Below are 17,412 nucleotides of genomic sequence, written 5' to 3'. Positions count from 1 at the left end.
CTCACTCTTCTCTCATCTGATTGGCTCCCAGCTCTTCCCACCATGAGGCCTTTGCACCTGCCGTTCCCTCTGCCTGGAACTCTCTTCCCCTACCTTTGTGCCTGCCTCTCCTCACCCTGCAGGTTTCATCTCAGATGCTACATCCTCAGAGAGGCCTTACTGACCACTCGAGCACACTTGCCCCGTCTCTATTTTATTTTCCATTAAATTCTCTTATGTGTTTACTTGTTTATCTGTTTACCCCAGCTAGAATGCGAGCTCCAGGAGGACTTATGTTCCCTGCTGTGTTGCCAGTATCTTTCACCACGCATCACAAAATAGGCACTCAGTAATTTCTGGTGAACAAATAAATGAAGGTAAGATCAATCTGATTCATTTACCCGTGCCCAAATTTAGAGTAATAATATGACATTTTATGAATAGAAGGCCCATCTCTAAGATGCTTAAAACTCTTAAAGACATCATCTCAGTGCTGGTCCTGCCCCCAAGCCTTTTTCCTTTGGCTTGACTAGACTCAGAATGTCCTCAGGATGTCAAATCCCTACCCTCTATCCCCCCCCCACACACACACACACAATGGAATATTACGTCATAAAAAAGAACGAAATTCTGCCATTTGCAGCAACATGGATGGACCTTGAGAGTATTATGCTTAGTGGTATCAGTCAGACAGAGAAAGATAAATGCTGTATGATACCCCATACATGTGGAATCTAAAAAAGAATACAAATGAATGTATATGCAAAACAGAAAGAGACTCACAGACATAGAAAACACACTAGTGGTTACCAAAGGGAGGAAGGAGGAGGGCAGGGGCACATGAGGGGCATGAGATTAAGAGATACAAACTACTAGGCTTCCCTGGTGGCGCAGTGGTTGGGAGTCCGCCTGCCGATGCAGGGGACACGGGTTCGCGTCCCAGTCCGGGAGGATCCCACATGCCGCGGAGCAGCTGGGCCCGTGAGCCATGGCCGCTGAGCCTGCGCGTCCGGAGCCTGTGCTCCGCAGCAGGAGAGGCCACAGCAGTGAGAGGCCCACGTACCGCAAAAAAAAAAAAAAAAAAAAAAAGAGAGATACAAACTACTATGTACAAAATAGATAAGCAACAAGGATATATTGTATACCACAGGAAAATATAGCCATTATCCTGTAATAACTTTTAATGGAGTAAAACTACTGAATCACTGTGCTGTATACTTGAAACTAATATAATGTTGTAAATCAACTATACGTCAATTTAAAAAAGAAAGCTGGGGATGTGAAATCATGGGCTGCCAGGTTTTCAGGGCTGGAGACTTGGAGGTCTATTCCAACTCCCTTGATGGTGAACAGCCAGGGTAGCGGGTAGAAGGGGCTCACAAAAAGACAAATCCCAGTGAACCACAATTAGAGCCCATGTTCCTCTTATTCCATTGGTCCAAGAGACTCCCCAGGGAAGGAAACCCAACAGCTACAGACCACCTAACTCTGTGCCATGCACCACGCAAGGCGCCACATACCTCACCTTGTTTAATCCTCTCAACACCCAAGCAAGGCATTATTGTGTCCATTTTACGAATAAATAAACCAAGGCTCAGAGAGTTTCAGTTCATTTATTCCACGTCACCGAGATGTCAAGAGACCATATTTTGAATTCAAGTCTATCAACCTTTAAACACTCTGTGATTTCAACTCTTACACCTCCTCCCCCTCTCAGTGATATGTTAACATTACCTTAAACATAGTGTGGGGCGAAACTGCTCTCACAAGCGAACATGTTTTCGACAATAATATTACACCAAAATATGATTACTTTATGTCAGACTCTGTGTTATATTATATATCACCTCCACTAACTTTCTCAACAGGAGGTTGAGGCAGGCTGGAGCAAGGCTGCCTGGATTTACATCAGAGCCCTTACAAGTTCAGTGAGCTTAGTCAGGCACTATCTTTCTCTCCCTCAGTTTCATCGGTAAAATGGGGATAACAATCATATCTACCTCATAAGTGTGTTGTAAGGATAAATTAGTTACTATATATAAAGTACTTAGAGCCACGCCTGCCACATAGTAAGCATCAGTAAATGTTATCTATTATTACTCACCATCTTTAAGCAGAGAATGAACCCGAGAGGGTACCCACAAGGTCTCCGTGTGGGTGACCTGGGGGACCCTCAAACTCGGGACTTTGAAATGGAGCTCCCCACTCTTACTCCTTCTCTGCCCACCCCCCGCCTGGATTCTGCACAGCTGCCCAAACTCGAAACCTCCAATATCCTCTCTTCCTGTTCCCTCTCACTCCTTACATTCCAGTGGTCACCTAGACCTTGGCATGTCCTTTGAACCCACCCCTTCTCTCCATCTCCACTGCCTTTGCCCGAGTTCAGATTCTCATCACGGACTCTTTAGGATCTCATGGTAATTTCCTAATTGGCCTCCCTAACACCAGCCTGGCATTCCTCAACACTGATGCTACTGCAATCTTTCTAGAAAATAGAATTGGTCGTGTGGCCAATCATGTCCTGTTTGCCCACAGATCCATTCTTGCGCTTCGACAAGCTGTGTTTCTCAGGCTTCCTTGCCAGCTGACTTCTGATCAGGTCTGGCCAGTGGGAGGCACTGATGGGAGATCTAGGATGGGAAAGAAAGAAGTCAGGCATTTCTCTCGCAGCCTCTGCCTCAGGCAGTGACTCTGGCAGCATCTGCATCTCTCCTGTGGCTTGAGCATGGCTGGACAGCATCCATGGTGGATCTGCTTCCTACAGGGCAGCCCCAGCTTCTGGATTCTGGTACCACCATCTCCTCTCCATGTCCCCCAGCCCAGAGAGTGGAACTGGCTTCTGGCGTTGATAAGCTGTGAGATGCTATATCATCCCTTGGTTGCTTTCTCAGTACTTCCCTGTATTAAATTACTTCTGTTTGAAATACCTAGAAAGGTTTATGTTTTAATGGTTGGATCTCAACTGAAGCTTTCTATCATTCCCCTGCTTAAATATCTTTCCAGAATCTTTCTCCATGATAAAGTCTAAACACTCTGGAATGTGCTTCGGGCCTTCAAAATCTGGGACCCAGTCACATTGGCAGATGCTTCTTCCTCCAAACACACTAGGTTCCCGTTACCCTGAAATTTTTCTCTTCCCCAAAACAAACTATGTTATTCCCAACTCAGGGCCCTTGGCTGCCACTTCCTCCTCCTGAAACGCCCTCTTTGCCTGGCATATTCTGTTCACATTTCCAATCTCGTCCCCTACAGATCATTCTCCATATAGTGGTTAAAGTGACCCTTTTATTTATTGATTTATTGATTTTTATTTTTTATTAAGATATAACTGACATATGGCATTTTATTAGTTTTAGGTGTACAACAGAATAATTTGATATATACACATACTGTGAAATGATCACCACAATAAGTCTAGTTCACATCCATCACCACATAGAGTTACAAATTTGTTTTCTTGTGATGAGAACTTATACAATCTACTCTTAGCAACTTTTAAAAATACAATGCAGCATTGTTAACTATAGTCACCATGCTGTACATTACATCCCAGAACTTATTTGTCTTATAACTGGAAGTCTGTACTTTTTGACCACCTTCACCCATTTTGCCCTCCTCCCCACCCCACCTCCCACCTTTGTCAGTGACAAATCTGTTCACTGTATCTATGAGTCTGGTTTTTGTTTTTCTTGTTGTTTTCTCTTTTTTTTTAGATTCCACATATAGGCAAGATCATACAGTATTTGTCTTTCTCTGTCTGACTTATTTCACTTAGCATAATGTCCTCAAGGCCCATCAATGTTGTCATAAATGGCAGGATTTCCTCCTTTTTTATAGCTGAGTAATATTCCTGTGTGTGTGTGTGTGTGTGTGTGTGTGTGTGTGTGTGTGTGTGTGTATGTCTTCTTTATCCATTCATCCATCGATAAACACTTAGGTTGTTTCCACGTCTTGGCTAGTTTAAATAATGCTGTAATGCACATGAGGGTGTAGATATCTTTTCAAAGCAATGATTTCATTTTCTTTGGATAAATACCCAGAATTGCTAAATCATAAGATAGTTCTATTTTTAATTTTTTGAGGAAACTCCATACTGCTTTCCATAGAGTGACCCTTTCAAAATCAGATCAGTCCCTTCTTAAAACCCTCTAACAACTCTATTACTAGTACTATTATTATCCCCATTTCACAGAAGGGGAAACTGAGGCACAGAGAAGCAGGTGATGCATCCATGGCCACTCAGCTGGTGATTAGCAAACCTACAGGATTGTGAACATCCCAAGGATAGGGAACATGATCTCACTCCTTCCCTGCCAACTATTTTTTGAGCACCAGTAGTGTCCTCTATGCTAAGCACAAGGGATACAGTGGCAAAAACACAGAATGGCCTCTACTCACATGGAACTAGATTCTAGGAGGGGAACAGCCAGTAAGCCATAGTTACCTACATTATTTAATTACATTTGAGCTACATGCTGGGAAGGAGAGATACAGGGTGCCAAGGGGAAAGCCTGACTGAGGAAGAGGCCTGGATGGGGTAGGAGAAAGGAAAGGGCTTTCCAAGCAACGAGAACCTCTCCATGCAAAGGCTTTGGGAAAAAGGACCTAAGTGCTTGGAGGAACTCAAAGGAGGCCAATGTAACCCCAGAGGGAAGGGGTGGGAGACAGAAGGCTGAAGGGAAAAGTCGTATGTGATTACAGGTCTATCAAGAGCTCTGGGTTCAGCCATCTCTGTAACCCTAGCACTTGGAACACAGTGAGCACTCCACAATGGTTTGTGTTGTTGTTACTGTTTTAAGTGAACGAACAAACGACTGAAAGAATGAAGTGGTTCTGTATGTTCTGGCTGCCAGCAGGTGTTCTGCCTACGAATTTTCCAAGTCAGAAATATTTAAAAGAGAAAAAGACAGTTACCATTAGACTTGGTGAAGAAAAATCGCACTGGGGAGAAATTGGATTTTGAAGCAAAAGAGACTGGTCTCTTTGCACTGGGAAGGGTTTATACTTTCATTTTTGGTGTTTGGACAATGGTGATTAAAAGCACAGGAAGAGCTAGCACGAATCTATAGCTATGGGGCGTTTTATTTTTGCTTTTTACTGAACCTAAGCTCAAGAGATTGATGTTCATTACGAGCAAGAGTCTACAGTTGGGGGGAATCTTTTATTTATAGTTATCTAATATTCAAAATAGGTTATGTGATTTGTGGGACAGTTGTTTAAAGAAATAACTGCATGGGTGCTAGAGAACAGACCAAGTTTGTATAGTTTGGGGCTCCAGAAAATGATGGGGATTAAGTAGGACAGCATGTCTCCCAGTACAGGAAGCTCTATTTCTGGGCTGCAGATGCAGGGCAGGAGCCCAGGTAGCCAGGGGACTCCCCACCCAGGAGGAACAGGGGAACCTCCAGCCCAGATACCAGCCAAGTCCCCCTTGGCCACACATCTTACCCATCCCTACACCCTTCAGAGTCAAGCTACTGTCATCAGTGCCCTCATCTATGGAAAGGAGAAGGGTCATAAATACAAAGATAACGCTAACATAAATAACCTAACAGCTATCACTTAGTGAATGTGTTCCAAAGACCTAAACCAGCCTAAGTGTTATCATTTTCACAACCACCTGTAGGCAAGTGCTCATAATGACCCCCATCTCATGTAGACAAGAAAACTGAGGCACCGTGAGGCGCCCAAGAACACACAACTGATAGAAGGGGATCTGAGATTCTGAACCCAGGTAGTCTGGTTCCAGAGCAGGGCTCTGGAGCTCCAGAGCCCCGTTCTTAAGCAAGAATCATCAAACAAAAAGAAAATTTACATGAAATGGTGGACACACTCAGAAGTAACAAAATCCATCTAGTGGGAGTCCCAGAGGGGAGAAAAGAGAAATGAATGGAGGCAGTAATCAACATTATAGAAGGAAAGTTCCCAGACTGAATTCAGAGTCTTCAGATTGAAAGGGCCCACTGAACGATAAGCATCTGAATACCAAGGATAACCAGAAAAAACACAAAGGCCAGGGGAATGTGATGGGCAGAATAATGTCCCCCCTTCCAAAAATGTTCACATCCTCATCCCCAGAACGTATGAATATGTTATGTTACTCGGCAAAGGGGAATTGAAGTCACGGGTGGAATGAAGTCTGCTAATCAGCTGACCTTAAAATAAAAAGCTCATCCTGGATTATCCAGGTGGATTGAGTGTAATCACAAGCATACTTTTAAAGAGGCAGAAAGAGATCTGAACAGAGAGGAAGAAGCTGAAGGGGTGCAGTAGAAGGAAGACTCATACTGCTGTCTTTGAAGACAAAGAAAGAGGGTCATGAGCCAGGGAATGTGGGCAGCCTCTAGGAGCTGTTGTGAAAATTCAACGAGTTTGTACATATAGAGTGCTTGGAACAATGGTTGGTACATAGCAGGCCCATGTGTATATGTTTGATGTTATTACCTTTATGAAATTAAAATCACCTTATCATTTAAATCTAATGAGGAAAACATAAAAAATAAAAGCAATGCACAAACTCACTTATAAATACAGATGCACAATTTTAAATGAATTATCAGAAAATCAGGACTTCCCTGGTGGTCCAGTGGTTAAGAATCTGCCTGCCAACGCAGGGGACACGGGTTCAATCCCTGGTCCGGGAAGATTCCCACGTGCCGCGAAGCAACTAAGCCCGTGCGCCACAACTACTGAGCCTGCGCTCTAGAGCTCACAGGTTGCAACTACCGAACCCACATGCTGCAACTACTGAAGACTGTGCGCCTAAAGCCTGGTCTCCGCAACAAGAGAAGCCACCACAATGAGAAGCCCGCACACCGCAACGAAGAGTAGCCCCCGCTCGCCGCAACTAGAGAAAGCCTGCACACAGCAACAAAGACCCAATGCTGCCATAAATAAATAAATAAATAAAATTTTTTAAAAAAAGAAAATAAAATCCATTGGTTTATCATAAGACTAACACACCCACATTAGGAACACAAGGATGGCTTAACCTCACAATATCTCTTACTGTAATCCATTACAACAACCAATTAAAGAGGAAACTGCATGTTGTGTGGTTATAAGATAAATCTACAAAAATCAAGAGGTTTTTTTTCTGTACTGGTAATTACCAAGGATTACTTTAAATAATAATTTTTAAAACCTAGAAAAGTGAGTTTGGGGAATATGAGAAGATCATGGAATGCCAGTCCAAAAAATCTAGTATTTATTCGGTATACAGTAGAGAAAACTCAAACTGGAAAATAACATAAATGGGTCTAATTTTGTGGAGGTGGGGAGCAATGGAGCTACCGAAGGCAGAGAGACCTTACCAGTCAACAGGTGATGAGAAACTGAGCTGGAACAGGGGTCTTTCCAGAGGAATTAGTTATATTTTAGAGAAACCAATAGAGTTTGGTAACTTAACTTAACAATAGAATTTGGTAACTAAAGTCCAGACTGGGTAGATGGTCCTTCTGCTAGGCTATGTAGTGAAGGATGATGGGAGTATTTCGGGAAAGATGACATTGAGTTTAGTCAAGCTGATTTTGAAGTACCTCCAAAATGCCCAAGTGGTAGGAAACAGGGATCAGAAGCTTCAAGTAAAAAGTAGAGTCTGAAACATTAATAGAGAAATCATTCGTAGAGGGATGATAGTTGGAGCTACAAGAGTCAATGAGATGACCTAGGGAGAATGCATAGCCTGGAAGGAGGGCCAAGACGGAACTTTAGAAAATGCTGACATTTAAGGGACAGAATGAGGACAAGAATCCAGTAAGAAGCGTGAGTAGTTGTTGGAGAGCAAGGAGTGTGCAGAGCTACATAAGCCAGGGATGAGTTCCAAAAAGCATTACTTGCCTGCAGTCTGCAATGCTAGAAGGGTCACGTGGGAGGAGCATTCTGCAACAGGACCTCCAATTCTTTGGGGAAAACAAGTTCAGTGAAGTGCTGGGGTTGAGAGGAAGCATCTCGCAGTCTACTGGTCACGCAGATGTAAGGAGTAGGTGGAATCAAGAATCTAAACCACTTTTCAACAAAAGTGAGTAAGATCTTAAACTTGGGGATCAGACTAACATGGACTCAAATCCCAACTCTGTGCTTAACTTTTCTTATCTGTTAAAAAGGGATAGTACTAGTACCAGCTTAGTAGGAGTTATTGTGATAATTGAGACAATTGATTTGCTGAGAAAAGTCAGGATGCAGGAGTAAAAGCAGAAACAGCTATTATGTGTATTTAAATAGACCACTGTCCATACTTCCAAAAATTAAAAAAATGACCAGGAGGCAGTAAGCAGCCAGTTGAATTAGGCTGAGATGAACTTGTAATAAACCCAACCAACCCACACAGTCAGGCCAGTCCTCCCTGCAACACTCCACATTGAACAATGGTGTGGGGGTGGAAAAAATGAATTGTCAGGAGCATTCCAGTTTGAGGAATGGCAAGGGTTAAAACAATCTAGTGTGGGAAAGGGATAAGATCTGAGCAAAGTAGGGAGATCCCGCTAGACTTGGAGGATGGGGCAGAGTTATGGAAGTGGGAGGTCAGATTAGGACAAAGATTAAGTTAACTGGTAATGAGGAAGGAAAAAGTAACTTTAAGTAACTTAAATCAAGGGGAGAGATTCAGAGACCTGGGCGTCTCACCAGCCAATTTCTTCTATTTCTATGTTGTTTATTCTATTTCTCCTATGTTCCCTCCCTTACCTATGTACCTCTAGTACATTCAATAATCATTTCTAAATAACAATGCTAATTATAACTAACATTTTTAGAGTCAGGCAGATGCTGTGTTAAGCACAGTTCCCAAAATACTTCTATGGATCAGAACGCCTTTGATGCCCATTCCTGTTGACTAAACTTGCTCAGAGCAAGTGGCAGAACTGGGATTTGAACCTGGATAATCTGAATCTCAAGGCTGAGCAAGTAAGTAAGCACAGCACATACTTCAACTGGAGCATCACACAGGCAGCCTCCACAACGATGGCCCCAGTAAGCCCTGCCTCCTGGTAGTCTCAACCTTGAATAATTCCCTCCCCTTGTATGTGGGCTGTATTTAGTGGCTGGCTTCTAGCAAATAGAATGCAGCAGAGGTGAGGAGAGGTCACTTCTGGGATCAGGTTACAAAGAGGCTGTCTTCTGTCTGGAGCGCTCTCTCACTCACCGTGTTGTGAGCTGTCCATGAGAGACTCATGTGGCAAAGAACTGAGGAAGTCCTCTGGCCAACAGCCAGCAAGGAACTGCGACCCCCAGTTCCAGAAGCCTACAAATAACTGAATCATGCCAACAACCACGTAAGTGAGCTTAGAAGCAGATTCTCCCCTGTCAAGCCTTCACATGAGACCACAGCCCTCGTGAGAGACCTTGAGCCAGAGGCACTCAGTTAAGCCATGCCCAGATTCCTGACCACAGAAATTAAGAGATAATAAGTGTTCATTTTTACAAGCTGCTGAGTTTTGGAGTAAGTTATTATGCTACAATAGGTAACTAATGCAAGCATCTACTCTGTGCCTGACACTTCATGGATGTTGGGAATACAGAACTACATAAGATTCAGTATCTGACATCTGAGCACTTATAGGGGAAACAAGGATATGAACAAGTGATTCCGACAGAACATGGTCCAGGCATGGGGGCAGGTAGACTAGTGCTCAGCTCTAATTGAGAGGAACCAGAAAACCTTCACAGAGGAGGCGAAGCTTGATTTGGGTCTTAGGATGATTCTAAGTTAGTCAGATGGATAGTTAGGGAATGAATAGTTTTATACAGACAGGACAGATACGTACGTGCCAAGTACAGACAATGAAACAGCAATTAAATACTTGTGGTTGAGTGTGGCTGGCATTACAGACAACTAAATAATGGAAAGTCTTGTATGCTCTGCAAGAATTTGCAAACATTCAAAAGACCATCGTATACAATACGTATTTGATTTATTCAAGAACCTGGACTATCTTGAAGTCATTTTTAGGTTAGAGGTCACAAATGGCATCCCATTAAGAATATGGCCTGTACACATACCTATCTGTCCCTCAACATTATTTTATTGGTTTGAATTAGTTGTTAATATTTAACAAATAAGAGGTTTCAGATAAATATCCAGATGCCCAGCTTTGATTAACACGTCAGAGATCTTGCATTCCCATTTAACAACAATTGGCTGGACTGAGGTGGCAACTGCCCCCTTTAGACAGAGCACACACACTCCAGTTTACCACAGTTCACACCTGGCTCACTGAAGACCTTTAACTTTGCATCTCCTGCTCTGGGAAGATAAATGTGTACTCAGTATAAACATCACAGCCTTCAGGAAATGTATTGGTGAAGCCCCATCACCTCATCAACTGAGCAACCACTTGGAAAGATCAAGCAGAAAAAGTATTGATTTAAGACAGTGTTTCTTACACTTTAACGTGCACACAGATCAGCTGAGTCTTCTTAAAATACAAATTTTGATTCAGTAAGTGTGTTGCGGAGCCTGAGACTGTGCATTTCTAACCCACAAGCTCCCAGATGATACTGATGCTGCTGGTCTAAGGACCACAGTTTGAGTGGCAATGGGCAAGGGGCCCATGTTATTGCCCTTCTAGCCTTGAGAGTCAGAGTTCTACTGGGATCGTGGCTTGTCCTCTCTGCTGAAAGAGCCTATTCTAATTGGAGCCCTGGATTTGAGCTGGAATGGGGATGGAAACTGAGAGAAAACAAAAAAATAAGTGTGTTGAAAAGATTATTCCTTCCAGAGTTTTGTAGAACTTGTGGAAACGAAAGTAGCACTTACTGACATCTTCCATGCGCCCCAGGTTATCTCATTTAATCCTCACCCAAAACACCCACAACAACTACAAATTACAAGGCATACGTGTAGGGTAGGGGGTAAGAAAGTGGGCTCTGGAGCCAGGCCGCCTAGGTTCATATCCCAGTTCTGCCACTTAGTAGGTGTACAACTTTGGGCAAGTTACTAACCTCTCTCTGCGTCAGTTTCCCATCAGTAAAATCGGGGATTGTAACAGTTCACTACCTCACAAGATGTTGTGAGGATTAAATGAGTGAATACACGGATTGTGCTCAAGACAGTGTCTGGAATATAGAATTATTTGCTATTATTAATGTCTCTTCTTTATAGATGAGGAAATGAAGGCTATACAAAGTTGATTTGGTCACAGGTCAAATGATGGGCCCAGCTTTCCTTCCAATGACTTTAGGGAGTAAAGGAGGAGACAAAGGCCCAAGTGAGTGAAGCCATGTCTGGGGAGAAAAATGGTCCGTGCCCTCCCCCTAGGTCCTTTTCTATCCTACTCCACAGTTCATTCTTGTCCAGGAGACATAGACACATGGCAATAATAATAATAAGTAAAATGTACTGAATATGTACATCATCTCATTTAATCCTCATGACAATCTTATGATGTAGGTACCATTGCATTGTTATTCCTCCACTTTGCAGATGGATGTTATGAGGCTTGCCCAAGTTCACGTACTTAGTAAGTTTTAGAACTAGGATTCAAACCAAGGCAGTCTGGCTTCAGAATCTAGAGAGCAATACTGACTGAATAAAAATTGCATATATAAATGGCCTTATGATGAATCCCAAAAACATCTTAGAAACACACAATACCAGTTTTGTATAAACTCTTCTGGGAAACAGAAAAGGGAAAAATACTTCCCAGTTGATTTTATAAGACCAACATTACCCTACTACCAAGATCAGAGGAAGATATTACAAGAAAACTGCAGACCAATATTCCTCGTGACTATACACGCAAAAATGCGAAATAAAATATTAGCAGATTGAATCTAACAATATATAAAAAGGATAATATATTATGACCTCTAAGGTTTTACCCCAGGAATGTAAGGTTGGTTTAACATTCAAAATAAATCAGATAGTAAATTCCCTGGTGGTCCAGTGGTTAGGACTTGGCACTTTCACTGCCATGGGCCTGGGTTCAATCCCTGGTAGGGGAACTAAGATCCCACAAACCATGCTGTGTAGAAGGAAACACACACACACACACACACACACACACACACACAAGATAAATCAGGTAATTCATCATATTAACAAACTAAAAAAGAAAAAAATATATGATCATCTCAATAGATGAAAAGAAAAAGCTCATTTATAAAAATCCAACAACATTCATTTCCAATAAAAACTCTTAGCAGTGTTAGGACTAGAAGGAGACGTCTTCAACCTGCTAAAGAGCATATATACAAATAAACTACAGCAAACTTCATGATGAAAGAATGAATGCTTTTCCCCTAGGATAAGAAACAAGACAAGAAAGCCCTATCCAGATAGAAACAAAAGAAGTAAAACTGTCTTTATTTGCAGATGACATTATCTTCTATGCTGAAGATCTGATGGAATCAACAAAAAAGCTACTAGAACCAATAAACTAGTCCAGCAAAGTTGCAGGATACAATTTTTATACACAAAAATCAACTAGATGTCTATATAATAGCAGTGAACAATCAGAAATTTAAATTAATAAAATACCATTCACAATAACATCAAAAATATGAAATACTTAGAGATAAATCTGACAAAAGATGTGAAAGACTTACAGGCTAAAAATAAAACATTGCTAAAAGAAGTCTTAAAAAGGCCTAAGTAAAGGGAGAGATATACTATGTTCATGGGTTCATGAAGATTCAATATTATTAAGATGACGTAAATTCTCCCAACTTAATCTGTAGATCCCATGAAATCCAAATAGAAATCCCCAGCAGCCTTTTTTGTGGAAATTGAAAAACTGATTCTAAAATGTATATGGAAATACAAAGGACCAAAAATAGCCAAAATACCTTTGAAAGAAAAAGAACAAAGTAAACTACTAGTACTATCTGATTTCAAGACTTATTATAAAGCTATAGTAACAGGACAGTGTGGATTGGCATAAAGATAGACAAATAGATCAATGAAACAGAATAGACAGTCCATAAACAGACCCACATAGGTACAGATAACTGATTTTTAAGAAAGGCACAAAGGCAATTCAGTAGAGAAAAGATAATCCCTTCAATAAATGGTACTGGAACAATTAGACAGCCATCTGCAAAAAGAAAAATGAACTTCCATCCATACCTCACATCATATATAAAAATTAACTCAAAATGTATCATAGCTTAAAACTATAAAACATTTAGAACATAGGAGAAAACCTTTGTAACCTTGATCTAGACAAAGATTTTTTAGATTCCTCATCAAAAGCATGATCCATAAAACAACAAACTGATAAGCTGGATTTTATCAAATCAAAAACTTTTGCTCTTCAAAAGGTATTGTTAAGAGAATGAAAAACAAGGTGCAGAGTGAGAATCATATAACTGGCAAATCATATAGTTGATAAAGGACTTGTATCCTGAACATATTAAGAACTCTCAAAACTCAATAATATGAAAACAAAGAAGCCAATAAAAATGGTCAAAATATTTCATAGAACAGACCCACACCAAAGAAGGCATACAATTGGCAAATAAGCACATGAAAAAAGATTTAGTCATTAGTCTTTAGAGAAAGGTGAATTAAAATCACACCACTACAATACCTATTAGAATGGTTAAAACTTAAAAGATTGGCTATACCAAGTGTTGATGAGGATGTGGTGAAAATAGAACTCTCATACACTGCTGGTGAGAATGTAAAATTGCACAATCACTTTGGAAAACAGTTTGTTAGTTTCTTAAAAAGTTTAAAATGTACCTGGGCTTCCCTGGTGGCGCAGTGGTTGAGAGTCCGCCTGCCGATGCATGGGATACGGGTTCGTGCCCCAGTCTGGGAAGATCCCACATGCCACGGAGCAGCTGGGCCCGTGAGCCATGGCCGCTGAGCCTGCGCGTCCGGAGCCTGTGTTCTGCAACGAGAGAGGCCACAGCAGTGAGAGGCCCACGTACCACACACACACACAAAAAATGTACCTACCATATGAACCTACCATTCTTCTCCTAGGGGTTTCCCCAAAACAAATAAAAGTATATATCCATACAAAAATATGTACATGAATGTTCATAGCAACTTTATTTTTAATAGCTAAAAACTGTAAATAACCCAAATATCCATCAACAGGTGAATTAAACTAACTGTCGTATGTCCATACAATGGAATACTACTCAGCAATAAGAAAGAATAAAATATTGATACATGCTACAACATGGATAAATCTCAAAACTATTATGCTGAGTGAAAGAAACCAGACCTCCCCAAAAGTGCTTACTGTATTATTTTATTTTTATAAAATTGTAGGAAATGCAAACTAATGTGCACTGACAGAAGAAAGATCAGTGGCTGTCTGGGAAGGTGGGTGGGAAGACCAACAAGGAGGCACAGGAAACTTTTGAGGGTGATGGACACGTCCATTATCTCAATTGTGATGATTTCACTGGTGTAATCCCAGGTCAAAACTTATCAAATTACACACTTTAAGTATGTGCAGTTTGTTGTATGTCAATTATACCTCAAAAGGTTAAGTATAATAAAAATTTTTAACTGGATGGATAGATGAGTGGGTGAATGAGTGGGTGGATGGGTGGATGGGGTCATCTTTTCTTCTTGAAGCCTAAGAAACAGGACATTTCCCCACTGAATTTTTTTCAATATGTTTTTCCTATCCCATTAGGGGCTTTATCTGTCTCCCTGTTCATACCACATTGCCTGTCCTAACTCCTGCCGCCTCTAAGGACCAAACCCTTGATCACTAATCACACTGTCGTTAGTCTCCCCTCTGGGACTGTACAAGCTTATTAGTTCAGAGCTTTTATTTCCTTATCTCACCACAATCCCAGGACTGGCCTTAGCACACAAAAAAGGCACCATTTACTTAGAACTTATTGTGTTTGAGGCACTGGACTAAGCGTCATTTCATTTTCATAAACAGCACTGTTTTCGTGCCCATTCTACAGATGATGTAACTGAAGTACACGGAGTTTAAGTAATTTACCCAAGGTTCATACTGCCAGGGAAGTGGTGGATCAGGGATTTGAACTTGGATCTACCTGGCTCAAGAGCCCTAGGTCTCAACCTCTGAACTGATGTGGGGCTCAGATTAAATGTGATAAAGCACACACAGGAGATTGGAGGGAGCACTTACTGAGCCTCTATTATGAGCCAAGCACTTTACAGAAATCACAAATATGAATTGCTCTCAAGTTGAAAGGTGAAAGTAATATTATGTTTCTTTGTCTAGACCCAATATAATCCCGTTCAAATCCCAGCCCACCCCCCAAGAATACAGGGTTATCAAGAAGTTGAGTTCACAGCCACCCCTTAGGCCCTCCCCTCCATCACTTTTCCAGCCGCTCTTCTTTCTGGGGACCTGGAAAGCCCCAAGGCATAGCAGTGGCTGGCCTCCCACAGAGCACCCAGTGGTTCCATCTGCACTGCTTCCTGGAAGAGGGGGGGGGCCACTGGCCACCACCCACCACTTCCCACCACACCCCTTGGAGCCTGGCCTCAGGGTATCCTCCCCACGACTCCCAGGCCCTGCCGTAGTGCCAGCTCTTCAGAGACAACCTCCAGGCACTGCTTTTGAGCAAATCTCTCTGAAGACCCATATTTCCTTCCCAGATAACTGAGATCTGACGGCCTAAGGATGGGTACAGCAATACTTTGGAGGTATCATGGGTTCGGTCCAGACTGCCACAATAAAGCAGATATCTCAATGAAGCGAGTCACACAATGTTTTTGGTTTCCCAGTGCATATAAAAGTTATGTTTACACTATACTGAAGTCTATTAAGTGTGCAATAGCATTAGTCTAAAGAAACAATGTACATACCTGAAGTTAAAATGCTTTATTGGCTCTAGACACCCAGCTTTGGGAAATTTTCACGTCGATGACCATTTTTAAATTAAATAAAACTATTTTACCGGTATGGCCTAAAAAAATGCTTCATTTCTAAAAATGCTAACCATCATCTGCGGCTTCTGCAAATTGGGGTCACTGATCACAGATTACCATGACAAACATAATAATAATGAAGAAGTTTCAAAATTTGAGGGAATTACCAAAATGTGACACAGAGACACAAAGTGAGCAAATGTGTTGGGAAAATGGTGTCAATAGACCTGCTCAACCTTCAATTTGCAAAAAATGCACTATCTGCAAAGTGCAATAAAGCGAAGCACAATAAAATGAGGTCTGCCTGTATAAACTTAAACTTTAAGGACACAGAGACCCACTTATCCTCCAGGGCAAGAGAAGAAAAAGAATCCCAACCTTTTCTGATGAACCCCCAGGTAACAAAAGAAGACACAATTCATTCTTGGACAGGCTATTCTGCCATATTAAATTCCTAATGAATTGCCCTGCTGCACCTACATCATCTCATTTAATCCTCACACCAGCTCCAGAGAGGTTTTTCTTTGGAGGTCTGAGTAGGGGCGCACCACTTTGCTACACTCCATGCAAGAGGGCTCCTCCTCAGGGTGGGAATCAGTGTGGGAAGGTCATCATCTAGGGGCAGCTACAGCTTTAAGAGGAAAATACATACAAGAGAGAAGGAAGGGGAGTCTTTCCCCAGCACCATCCAGATCTACCTCAACCCCCCAGGTTATCAGGGGTGGTGAGAGGCCTCATATCTTAGGTAGGAGCTATGGTCACTGTTAATATTTATTAAGCACCTATTGTATCCAGGTAAATGTGCTAAATCCCTTAAGCACACTATTCCATTCCTTCTCACAAGAACCAAGAAATAGAAGTCTTGTTATTCCACTTTTGCAAGTAAGAAAACTAAAGCTAACAGACATTGTGGGGTTTTTTTTTTTTTCTAAAAAATTCAGAGCCAGCAAGTGCTAGGGGTAAGATTTGAACTCAGGCAATCAGATTCCAGACACTGTACTATAGCTCTCATAGCACCTTTACAACTAAATCCATGAGTCAACTGTTATTACCCTCTTTTTACAGCTAAGCAAGCAAAGAGTTGAAAAGGTGAAATAATATCCTCAAATTAGTAGGCAACAGAAGCAGAATCTCACCCTTTACCAAGGTCAAGCTTGCTAGAATCTCTGCCCACACCAAAGGAAAGTACTTGAAAAGCTAAAGAAAACATGCAAACCTAAACCTCATTTTTCTCCAAAATTTGAGTTTATCCTCACCCCTAGGGTAGAGTTAGTAAGTCTTTCCTTAGGCTGTTGTATCACGGGATCTGGAAAGAAAGAAAGGCTTGTGGTTCCTCAGAGGGCTCCACTCTTACACCCTTTGATCTTTGCTAGAAAATTTTGTAAAAACCTATGATAAAGTAATAGCAAAGTTTTATGTGGTGCTCACTATGTGCCAGGCCCTGTTCGAAGCAATTATAAACATATTAACTATTTAATCCTCCAGACAACTTTATTAGGTCAGTACAAGTGGTGTGCTCTGAAAAGTTTAATAACCAGCTCCCAGGGGGAACATTTGCCCACTTCCTCGGTATAAACATTCCCACTATGGCCAGTTTCAGGATACCAGCGTGATGT

The 17,412-nt window shown here is 41.6% G+C and overlaps 1 non-coding gene across 1 annotated transcript; it reads left to right on the top strand.

Moving 5' to 3' along the window:
* The first annotated feature begins 11,849 nt into the window (after positions 1-11,849).
* On the top strand, positions 11,850-11,922 carry TRNAE-UUC (transfer RNA glutamic acid (anticodon UUC)). The gene has a single exon. It is a non-coding gene; the product is annotated as a tRNA-Glu (tRNA).
* Positions 11,923-17,412: the final 5,490 nt, after the last annotated feature.

The sequence above is a fragment of the Lipotes vexillifer genome, unplaced genomic scaffold (genome assembly GCF_000442215.2).
Source record: "Lipotes vexillifer unplaced genomic scaffold, Lipotes_vexillifer_v1.1 scaffold811, whole genome shotgun sequence".
NCBI classification, from domain to species: domain Eukaryota; kingdom Metazoa; phylum Chordata; class Mammalia; order Artiodactyla; family Lipotidae; genus Lipotes; species Lipotes vexillifer.
The sequence above is the reverse complement of the archived record's forward strand: the minus strand, read 5'-3'. Positions and strand labels throughout refer to the sequence as shown.